Raw genomic sequence first — 10,535 nt, 5'->3', positions numbered from 1 at the left:
CAAAGTATTTTCGATTGAAACTTTCCGTACTCACAACATGAATCGTAGGCAATACGTACATTTTTTGTTTTGAATTTTTTTGATGGTTTTCAATATTTTTTTAAAAATCATAAAAAAATTCAAAACAAAAAATGTACATGTTGCCAACGAATCATGTTGTGAGTGCGGAAAGTTTCAATCGAAAATACTTTGTATTTTGGACGCAGCAAAACAAACAAATTTGGCAAAATTTTCTGATCGGGGTTGGCACGCTGTGCCATGACCTCCCATCCACCCTACACTTTTCATCTAACGGCTGTAATCAAGCGATCAGAAAATTTTGTTAAATTTATCTTTTTTGATGCGCCCAAAATACAAAGTATTTTCGATTGAAACTTTCCGTACTTACAACATGATTCGTTGGCAATACGTACATTTTTTGTTTTGAATTTTTGATGGTTTTCAATATTTTTTTTGGGCTGATTGGGATCTCGGCCGGGGTGAGGTTGGTTGATGCAGAGGTATGCGGGCGGCCATGTAGCGTTGGGGTATTCCCTGTATTCAGGTGAATACCAAAGAGTTTGAGCAATTTTTTTTTATATACATATAGTCAACTAGAAAGATCATAGCCTATGCCCAACTAGAGAATGCTCCTCCATTGTTCGCACAAAGCAACAAACTGATCGAACCCACTCGCACCGCAGTCAGCAGTGCGGCAGCCCTAGGCAAGTGGTAGCAGCGACCAGCAGGAAGTGGCGGAGCAGCGGCCATCAGCAGTGGAGCAGCCGACTGTGATGGGGCAACATCAACAAACAGGACGCTCCGCCAGCAGCAACGGAGCAGCCGGCCGTGATGGGGCGACATCAACAACCAGGACGACACTTGCCAGGTGCTCCCTTCTCTCCCTGATCCCTAATTTCTATTTCCCTCAGATTTCGCATTGCATGTCTTCCTATTTGCATGTACTCTAGCAGATTTCGGCCAAGACACCTGCAGTACTCTAGCAGATTAGCACATAGAAATAGGAGTACCATTATATTAGCTGTTTGCAAGCTTTGTATATTGTATACATCTAGCCTATTTGTATGTAATTGACTAATTATAAAATAGTATAAGCCTGTTGAGGAAGACGGACACTGAGGGCATCAGCCAATCTCAAGTCTCTGGCACCTAGGCCTGTGTAGGATGCCGAGACAGTTTCGTCGCTGGCGTGTGGACCTGTCCGCGATGACCACATCTCTCCTCTATCTCTGACATGTGGAGGCCAGGCCGCAAAGTTTTCATCACGCTAGGATTCCTCATGCATCGGGCCGCTGGCGCTGCCGCTTCCCACCTTCCGGCGCTGTCGTTGCTCGCTTATCGGCGCCGCCCTGTGGCGGTCCCTGCCTCCTGCGTGTCTGGCCGTAGACGCCGCTCTCTACAGTCGGAGCTCCCCTACCCGCAAGCGTTTCGCCGCTGCTCGATCTTGCCCGCACGCATCCCAGCGCCTCTCCCCGCGCCCGGCCTCCCGCCCCCACCTGCATCCTCTGCACCGACCCGGCTCCACCACATGCTTCACCAGTTTGCACCCGAGCAGCCAGGTCATCCCTTCACCGCCGAGACCTTGTGTGTTCCTGGTTTTGTGGTTGGTCGTGTGTTCAGCTTGATTGCCTGCGGTGGCTCTAGGCTCGGTCGCTGTAGCGCCGGGCCGCTGGTGGCCATTGAGTTTGCTCGAGAATTGATGTTTCCTTGCACTGAGGTTTTTTTTTTTGTTTTTTGTTTTTTTTTTGAACGGGAGGCAAAAGATTTGCCTCATTTCATTAAATAAGGAGAAGAGTCATGACATGACAAGCGATAAAAGAAAAAAAAGGAGTACATGGGGACTACTCTCCCGTTATTACATGACTCAAGCACTTAGCCCCGGCGCACATCCAAAATTTCACCTCCGTCTTTATATTATTGAGTAGGACCAAAGGAGGGGTGGACTTGTTGCGGAAGACTCTAGCATTTCGCTCATTCCATATTGTCCAACTCACAAGGATGGTTAGTGAAGCCAAGGCCTTCCGGTTTGGAACATTTGTAGACGACATATTCTCCCACCAAGATTGAAGTGCAATATCATCCGTCCACCTGTTGGTGTCAAAGGAGTCGGTCCCGATCCAAACCTTCACCATTTCCCAAAGCCTCTTAGTGAAGCGGCAATGTGACAGGAGGTGAGCCGCCATTTCTTGAGTTTGCTTGCAAAGCGGGCAAAGGCCACAATTTGTCCAACCCCTCTTCTCAAGGCGATCGGCGGTCCAAAGCCTATTGTGGATGGCCAACCAAGCAAAGAACTTCATTTTTGGGGGGGCCCAAACCTTCCAAACCAACTTGTTCATAACGGTTGAGGTAGCACCGAAGAATTGAGCCTTATATGCGTAGGTGGTGGAGTATGTCCCGCTACTATTGAGGTTCCAAACAATATCGTCTTGTACACCCTCTCTTAGAGTAACCCCATTCAACTCTCTCCAAAGGGAGATGAACTCCGTAAGATGATGAAGTGAGAAATTGGCCTCCAACTTGATCTTTGAAATCCACGCATTGTTTCTTGTGGCTTGCTCCACATTCCACTTCTTCCTCGTTGAAACCCCAAAAATAAGAGGCGCAATGTCTATGGGCTTCCTTCCATTGAGCCACGGAGAGTCCCAAAAAGGTGCGATCTTCCCATTCCCGATGGAGATTGTGGTGGAGGCATAGAAGAGGTCCATGTCTACCTCATCACAAGGGTTCCCCAAGCCTACCCAAAGTCTATGAGGCTCCTTCCATTCATACCAAGGCCACCGTAGGCGAAGAGCATGAGCAAACTTCTCGAGGTGTAGGATCCCGAGGCCACCCAAACAAGTTGGTCTAGCCACCGCCTCCCAATTAATCTTGCACTTTCCCCCGGTGACCTCCTTTGTGCCGGCCCAAAGGAAAGCTCTTTCAATCTTTTTCATGCTTGTGTAGCACCCCGGCGGGATGGTGAGAGGCGTGAGGTGGAAGATGGCTTGGGAGGTAAGCACGGATTTGATAAGTGTTCCTCGGCCCGCAATGTTGATGTTCTTTCCATCCTAAGTGACAAGCTTGCCACCCATCTTGTCTTCAAGAGGTTGGAAATCGACCCGCTTGAGATTGTACACCGAGAGCGGGAGGCCAAGATACCTCAAGGGGAAGGTCCCACGCATAACCGGTAGCCCCGCGAGGACCTCCTCAAGATTAATCTCATCGCACTTGATAGGCACCACCACACTTTTTTGGAAATTTGTCTCAAGGCCGGTTACATTCCCAAACAAGGCAAGGATGTTGGAAAGATTTTGAATATCTTCCTTGATTGGCGCCACGAATACCGCCGCATCATCCGTGTAAAGGGAGGTTCTCATTACCAAACTTCTTCTTCTAATCTTGTGGAGTAGATCATTTCGAGTTGCCAATTCTAGAAGTTGTTGTAGCGGATCAATGGCAAGCACAAAAAGAAGGGGGGAAAGCGGGTCTCCTTGTCTTAATCCGCGTCCATGAAGAAAAGGGGGGCCGGCCACACCATTGAGTAGGACTCGCGATGAGGAGGAGCAAAGTATCCCGGAGATCCAATCCCGGAATCTAGGAGGGAAACCATGTCTTTTGAGGAGCTCCATGATGAAATCCCACCTCACGGAGTCGAAAGCTTTCCGGATGTCAAGCTTGAAAAGAAGCGACGGGGTTTTGCTCTTATGGAGTCGACGTGCTAGGATTCGCACGTACATGAAGTTATCATGTATGCTTCTTCTCTTGATAAAAGCACTTTGGGCATTGGACACGAGGTCATTCATGTAAGGAGCAAGCCGGATGGCGATCATCTTGGCAATGATTTTTGCAATGGCGTGGATGAGGCTAATGGGTCTATAGTCAAAGATGGTTTCGGCTCCCTCTTTCTTTGGCAACAAAACAATATTCGCCGAGTTCACCCATTGGAGATGCGACATATGGAGATTGTTGAAATGGTTGATGTCCCTCATGAGGTCGTCTTTGATGATGCCCCAACAGTTCTTGAAGAAAGCCCCGGTGTAGCCATCCGGCCCGGGAGCTTTGTCGGAAGGTATTTTCGAATTGCCTCTCTCGTCTCCTCCTCGGTGAAAGGTGCATCGATTCCCTCAAGATCCACTCCTCCAAAGTGAAAATTTTCCCACTTGAGGTCAAGATCCCTAGTGTTGGCTCTTCCCATGGCCGAGGCAAAATGGTCGTGTATGATCTTCTCCTTGTTTATGTGTTCGGTCACCCACCCATTATTGTGCTTGAGACGGTGCATGCGGTTTTTCCTTCTCCTCGCATTTACCCTTAAGTGGAAGAATTTGGTGTTTGCATCACCCTCCTTGACGTTATTAACTCTTGCATATTGCTTTTTTCTAGCCCTTTCTAAGATCGTCAAACTAATAGTTCTCCGTTTTAGGCACGCCCGTAGAGCCCGCTCATCCGGGGAAAGGGGCCGCCGCTCTTGGGCAATGTCGAGTTGGAGAATGACAAGAAGGGCGGCATGGAAGAGCACTTTGGTCTTGGGCACAAGCTTGCGACTCCAAGCGGTGAGGCATTTTCCCGTGTTCCGAAGCTTATGGAGAAGGTTTTGGTATGGCTCGGTGTGACCGGTTCGCTCCGTCCAACCTTTAAGCACGACCTCGTGGAAACCCGGAAGGCAAGTCCAAAAGTTCTCAAATTTGAAACCCCGCGGTCTTGAAGGGCCGCTATCCTCCGCAAGAAGAAGGGGACAATGGTCGGAGAGGGCGGAAGAATTCAGATTGTAGACATCAACACGAGTGAGTCTATTCGTCGTCGATAGTAGGTAGAGCTAGCTCCTCCTAATGTATAAGACCCAGATCTTTAATTCGCATCTGCACTTACATATGTTTGTTCTTAGCCTTCAAGATGCACCTGATTCAGCAATGTTGTTGGAACTTATTAAGTTCAATGTCAGGAATATGAACTTATTAGCCTGCAACAGTTGCCGCTGTTGTTGGCTTTAAGGAGTGCAAAGTGAACTGGTGTTGGCTGAGTATTACGGGTTCAAGACACAAAATGAACCACCAATCTGATGGACTAAAGGTTACCTTCAATACAATTTCAGTCATTTGTTTGACAGGTTTTGAAAAGCTTCGGCAGCTTCAAATTAACGGAAGTTCCAGTTTAAGAAATAATAAGCTAGCTAAAAGAAAGTAAATCATTTGCAATATTATTACCAACTATAAAGTTGTATTCTGAACAAAAATTCTACCATGCTCGCTGATTCATACAGCTTCTGAGCATATTACTACCAGTCTACCAGAAGTTTGTTGCTCAAGAACTGGCCTGTAGGAGCTGTCACAGTCTGAGGTATGTACACTATTTTATTTTATGTCCACTCATTAGCTCGATCTGGGTGACTGCAGTTTATGTTAATGCATCGCCTTTTCGCCATTTTCCCAACATATTGGATTAGACCTCTTGGTTAGGTTCATATGTTCAGCATTGGTTACTTCAGCTTTCTATGATATAACCATTTGTTTGATGCATTCTTTATTTTTGTTTTTCTAGGTTCCGGTGCATGCCAAGCTACGCCACGAGTATCTCCAGCAGCCAGTGGGTCGTGCTTGTGCACGACAAGCCGTCACTGCAGAGTATGGTTTCACGGTGTTTCTCATTCTTCCTTGATTAAACAACGGTACTCAGTTCAACATGATCTTGAACATTAGAAATATTTAACCTTTCAATGTTGCCTCACTCCCTTGCATAACATCACCGAGACACATCTTCTATATGATAAGGCTATAAATTTTCGTATATGTTTCACTATGTGCTCAATAAAAATTACTTACAGAGATATAAGTTGGACGTGGAGCAGAACCTGGACACGGTGCTTAGGTTCTAGAATGAATTTGTTTGTGGGGGCAGAAAGATGTGTATCCAGCTGTAAGAAGATGATCATCAAGTCTGGGAGGTGACAAAAGTATGTGGTATGTACTACATGCATGCAGAAATAAAATGCATTGACTATTTAAGCTTCTCTGATTCGTTTGTTATTTCTGATGGAACATAAAAATACTTCAAAAAATGACTATAATTTGCGCTGGAGATAAGGTTGTGATGAAAAGGAACTTGCGGGTGACGGATGCTAGGTACAATTTGGTTTCTGACATGTGTTATTTTACATGAGTCAATGTTTAACTAAGGCCATGCATTTCTCTTGGGAGGAAAATATTGTGATTTACTGATTTCTTCCTTTTACTCACCAGCATTATATTCTCTTCATATGCATTACCCTTGATTGTTACTCTGTGGGGAGAAAATGCTAAGTAGCTCGACGCAGAGATAGAGAGACTTAAGTAGCCCTGATTATGAGCCGTACTTTGAAGATATACATGATCTAATTTTTTTTCCCGTTGTAATGATGCGGCATTAAGCCCATACATGTGCTGGCTCTACAAGATAGCTATGGTGTCTAAGATATGTGTTAAACTTGCTAATCCAGATATATTGTCTTTTCAAATAGGTGTTCTATTTTTCTTACAAGATCAGAGTTTATTCTCTGTTGCAATGTTGCTTTGAGGATGATGGAAAAAACATTATTTTTGGTAGAATTATTGGAGTGAAGTGTTCTGTTGAGTGGATTGCTAAAAGAAGGGCAGTGATTTGAGTCTACAAAAATGGAGCCTGCTACTGTGGATTATCTGTATAAGATCATATCGCACAAAGCAGTAATAATAAGTGGTTTATAGGATTTGTTTTCCTAAATTGTGATCTAATTTGTGGAACACGATCTTTTTGCTCCAAGATTACTGACCAGGCTATGGCACCAAAAGAAGTACGACACCTCCCAGACTTGATGATCATCTTCTTATAGCTGGCTCCAAGATTATGATCTTTTTGCTCCAAGATTAATTTGTGGAACACGATCATTTTGCTCCAGAAGGAAGTGGTACAGTTTGTATGTTTTTTTTTTCTTTTGACCCAGAAGAGGTTGGGTCGACAATCTATCAGTGTATCTTGATATGGAACAACAAACCCATGTTTCTTTTGTATTTGCTACTTGCTGAGGTATGACCGAGGATCAGAGTTAAAAAATGTTGGCATTGATCCAGAGTGAATTGGTCATATAAAGCTTGGAGCGTGATGTAGTGTTGTTTCAAAAATATCGAGTGAATGAATGGGAGTGCTGTGGTTCTCACCCGGATGTGCATGTCATCCTTAATCTAAATTGTGTCATGTGCATGGAACCTGCAGTGACGTAGACAAAAACGTTTGCCACTCTACCATGCTGGCCATGCTATGCTAAAACGAAACGCAGGCGGCGAGGCGAAGCTCGCATATCCATCTAGTCTACTCTATCCTTGACGAAAACGGCGATTCCAGCGGCATCACGCTCTATATTCTTCTTCTGCCTGCCTGATCCGTGAAATGTTTGCATAATTACCACCAATCTATCACGTATGGATGAACGTCGAGTTAGTGATTACGGACCGAAGTACAACTGAAATGGCACCAGTTAGCTATGTCAGTGTTAAAAAACTGTTGCAGTTTTTATGGTTTGTTATGGGAAAAGTCCGGTTTGAACCTGGGTGCACGTGAACTCTAGTTGGAAATGCATTTTCGAAATGTGAAAAAATTCTGAAATAAAAATATCCGGGTACGTACGCTTGTTTCATGTGTGCGTGGAAAGTTTTCGCGGAGAAACCACTTTTTTATTTCAGAATCTAAAAAAGACAAAATACGTCACATATATACTGCTATATAGCCCTGCAAATTTTTTGGTTGCGAATCTGGGGCACTTCCTTTTAACTATCTGGGCATCTCAATTCATTATAGACGATTATTGAACAAGGAATGGAGTTCAGTTGAAACTCGCTTCGAACGTAAATTGGGGTGCTGGCAAGGCAAGCTTCTTTCATACGGAGATAGGCTGGTCTTGATAAATTCAGTGCTGACAAGTCTACCGATGTTCATGCTATCTTTTTTTGAAATACCCAAAGGGGTTAGGAAAAGATTAGACTTTTATCGATCTCGTTTGTTTTGGCAGAACGATCAGCTAAAACAAAAGTACAGATTGACTAAATGGAACATTATTTGTAGACCCAAGGAGCAAGGGGGGTTGGGGGTGGAGGTTTTGGAACTGAAAAATAGATGTTTGTTAAGTAAATGGTTATATAAACTTCTTAATGAAGAAGGAGTTTGGCAAGAACTTTTACACAATAAATACCTCAAGAACAAGACTTTGTCACAAGTGACTGCGAAACCAACCGACTCTCCCTTTTGGAAAGGACTCATGAGAGAGAGTGAAAGACGATTTCTTCTCACGAGGTTCGTTCACAATTGGGAATGGCCAGCAAGTACGCTTTTGGGAAGACATTTGGCTGGGCGATGCTCCTTTGGCATCCCAATATCCTTCATTGTATAATATCGTCCGACGAAAAAATGTTTTAGTCGCCGATGTTCTTTCAAATACACCTCTGAATATAGAGTTTAGAAGGACTTTGACAGGAAACAAGTGGGATGCTTGGATTGCGTTAGTCCAACGCCTTATTCTTGTAACCTTGTCAGAGGAGAAGGATATTTTTGTATGGAAGTTAACAACGTCTGGATCTTTCACGGTAAAATCCATGTATGAAGATTATATGAACGGTCATACGATCTATCTTCGTAAATATATTTGGAAACTTAAGATACCACTGAAAGTCAAGATTTTTATGTGGTTTCTTCATAGAAAAGTTATACTCACTAAAGATAATTTAGCTCGCCGGAATTGGAATGGTTGCATGAAATGTGCGTTTTGTGATTCATCGGAATCAATCAATCATCTGTTCTTTGATTGTCCCTTCGCTAAACTTATTTGGAGAGTTATTCAGTTCACTTTCAATATTGTTCCTCCAACAAATGTTACAAATATGTTTGGAAATTGGTTAAACGGAGTTGACAAAGTGTCTAAGTTCAGAATTAGAATTGGGTTTTGCGCGCTCATGTGGGCTATATGAAACTGCCGCAATGATATTGTCTTTAACAAGAGTACGAACTCAAATTTTTTACAGGTTACCCGTATGGTCTCACACTGGATCCACGAATGGTCTCTTTTACTGCCGGAGACGCAACGCGAGCCTATGCATGCTTGGATGCCGCCGGCTGGATGCGGTGGCACGGGCTATATACAACCAGGATGGTCGGCGTCTGTTAAACGACTTTCGGATGTTTAAGCGAGTCTCTCTTATTTTTCATTGGCTAGTTTTTGTGTACACGCTTTGTGATTCGTGAATTGTAAAACTAAAGATTATGTTATCTGGGTAATAAAAGAGGGCTGCGTGCATCGATTGATGCAGAGGCCGGGGTCAGCCCCCATTTCGAAAAAAAAAATAGCCCTGCAAAATTTCACTTTTTTGCCGAGACAAAATAAAATGTTTTTTCGTCACGAAACTCATGCCCAGGGCACATATTTGAGATCATCTGGGAAATCATTTTGTGTTTCGATTTTTGAAACATGTTCTGACATCACAAACGGAACTTTTCAAAAAGTGGGTTCACATGCCCCCATGTTCACAAAAGCCGGTCTCGTTTGTTATGCCAGTATGAAGCAACTTTAGTGGTAATTAAGATCTGAAAGCAGCACAGCTAATTACCTTGTTTCTACAGTTGTGTTAAAGCTCTCATCCCGCCGTTCTATTTAACTGAATGGGAAGAAACAAATGCCATCTTCAGAGATTTGAAAAACCTTAAGGTTCACACCAGAGGCACGATGATCTGACGTGCTTGTATGGCTCGCTGCTGTTTGTACAAGAAATAATATTTCGTTTCGTTAGCACAACGGGGTGGTGGCGCAGTTGGCTAGCGCGTAGGTCTCATAGCTAAACGTGAGTGATCCTGAGGTCGAGAGTTCGAGCCTCTCTCACCCCAAAACGATATGTGATCTTGTAGTGATGAAACGCTCCGTGACAGCTTGGGTCGTTCACATCTGCACCTGAATCATCAGGTGAAGTCAGCATTTCTCTGAACTTGATCACCTTTTTTTCCTAGATTCTTTGATTCATTATACATGAAATCCAGTATATTTACAGGATTATATTTTTCATGTGACGGCACCACATTATTTGTCGACATTTCTGAACTATATTTTGTACCACTGAATCTGAACATTTTCTTTTATATGGTTCAATGCAATCTGTCCTTTGCTCATGTTTTGTATTGTCCTGAATCTGCTTGGGCTCCTCAACCAAGGCGATGTCTTCTTAAGACCTGGCCATTAACCATTTTATTATTTAGGTTGCTCTATTTACCAAACCGTTCAGCATGCACTGTTGGATAATTAGGCACAATTTCCATGATTAATTCCAGAATATAAAACATGACGAAAGTAACTACTAACATGTGAAACTCGAACATACTAGATGCAGTGATCAACATGAACAGTAGCAGAGCAAACAGTACATCATCCATCGCTAAACAGATCGAGATATGTCGCACGTACCGATCTGGTGGTGGTGACGGTGGAGGTGTAGCAGACGATGGTGCAGCAGTAACGTTGTTGATGACAACGTTGTTGACGACGGGGACGATGGGTCGAAGTAGACAGCGTT

General features: G+C 43.9%; 1 long non-coding RNA gene and 1 other non-coding gene across 3 annotated transcripts; both read left to right on the top strand.

Moving 5' to 3' along the window:
* Positions 1 to 4,742: 4,742 nt before the first annotated feature.
* Positions 4,743 to 6,892, top strand: LOC124686766. 2 transcript variants are annotated; one of them, XR_006997927.1, is made up of 4 exons: positions 4,743 to 5,313; positions 5,515 to 5,641; positions 5,798 to 5,933; positions 6,470 to 6,892. It is a non-coding gene; the product is annotated as an uncharacterized LOC124686766 (long non-coding RNA). The 2 variants fall into 2 exon arrangements; XR_006997926.1 differs by having other exon boundaries at positions 5,798 to 6,095.
* A 2,875-nt stretch (positions 6,893 to 9,767) lies between these two features.
* TRNAM-CAU lies at positions 9,768 to 9,855 on the top strand. The gene is given in 2 exon segments: positions 9,768 to 9,805; positions 9,820 to 9,855. It is a non-coding gene; the product is annotated as a tRNA-Met (tRNA).
* The last annotated feature ends 680 nt before the right edge of the window (positions 9,856 to 10,535 follow it).

Source organism: Lolium rigidum, chromosome 2, assembly GCF_022539505.1.
Source record: "Lolium rigidum isolate FL_2022 chromosome 2, APGP_CSIRO_Lrig_0.1, whole genome shotgun sequence".
NCBI classification, from domain to species: domain Eukaryota; kingdom Viridiplantae; phylum Streptophyta; class Magnoliopsida; order Poales; family Poaceae; genus Lolium; species Lolium rigidum.
The sequence above is the reverse complement of the archived record's forward strand: the minus strand, read 5'-3'. Positions and strand labels throughout refer to the sequence as shown.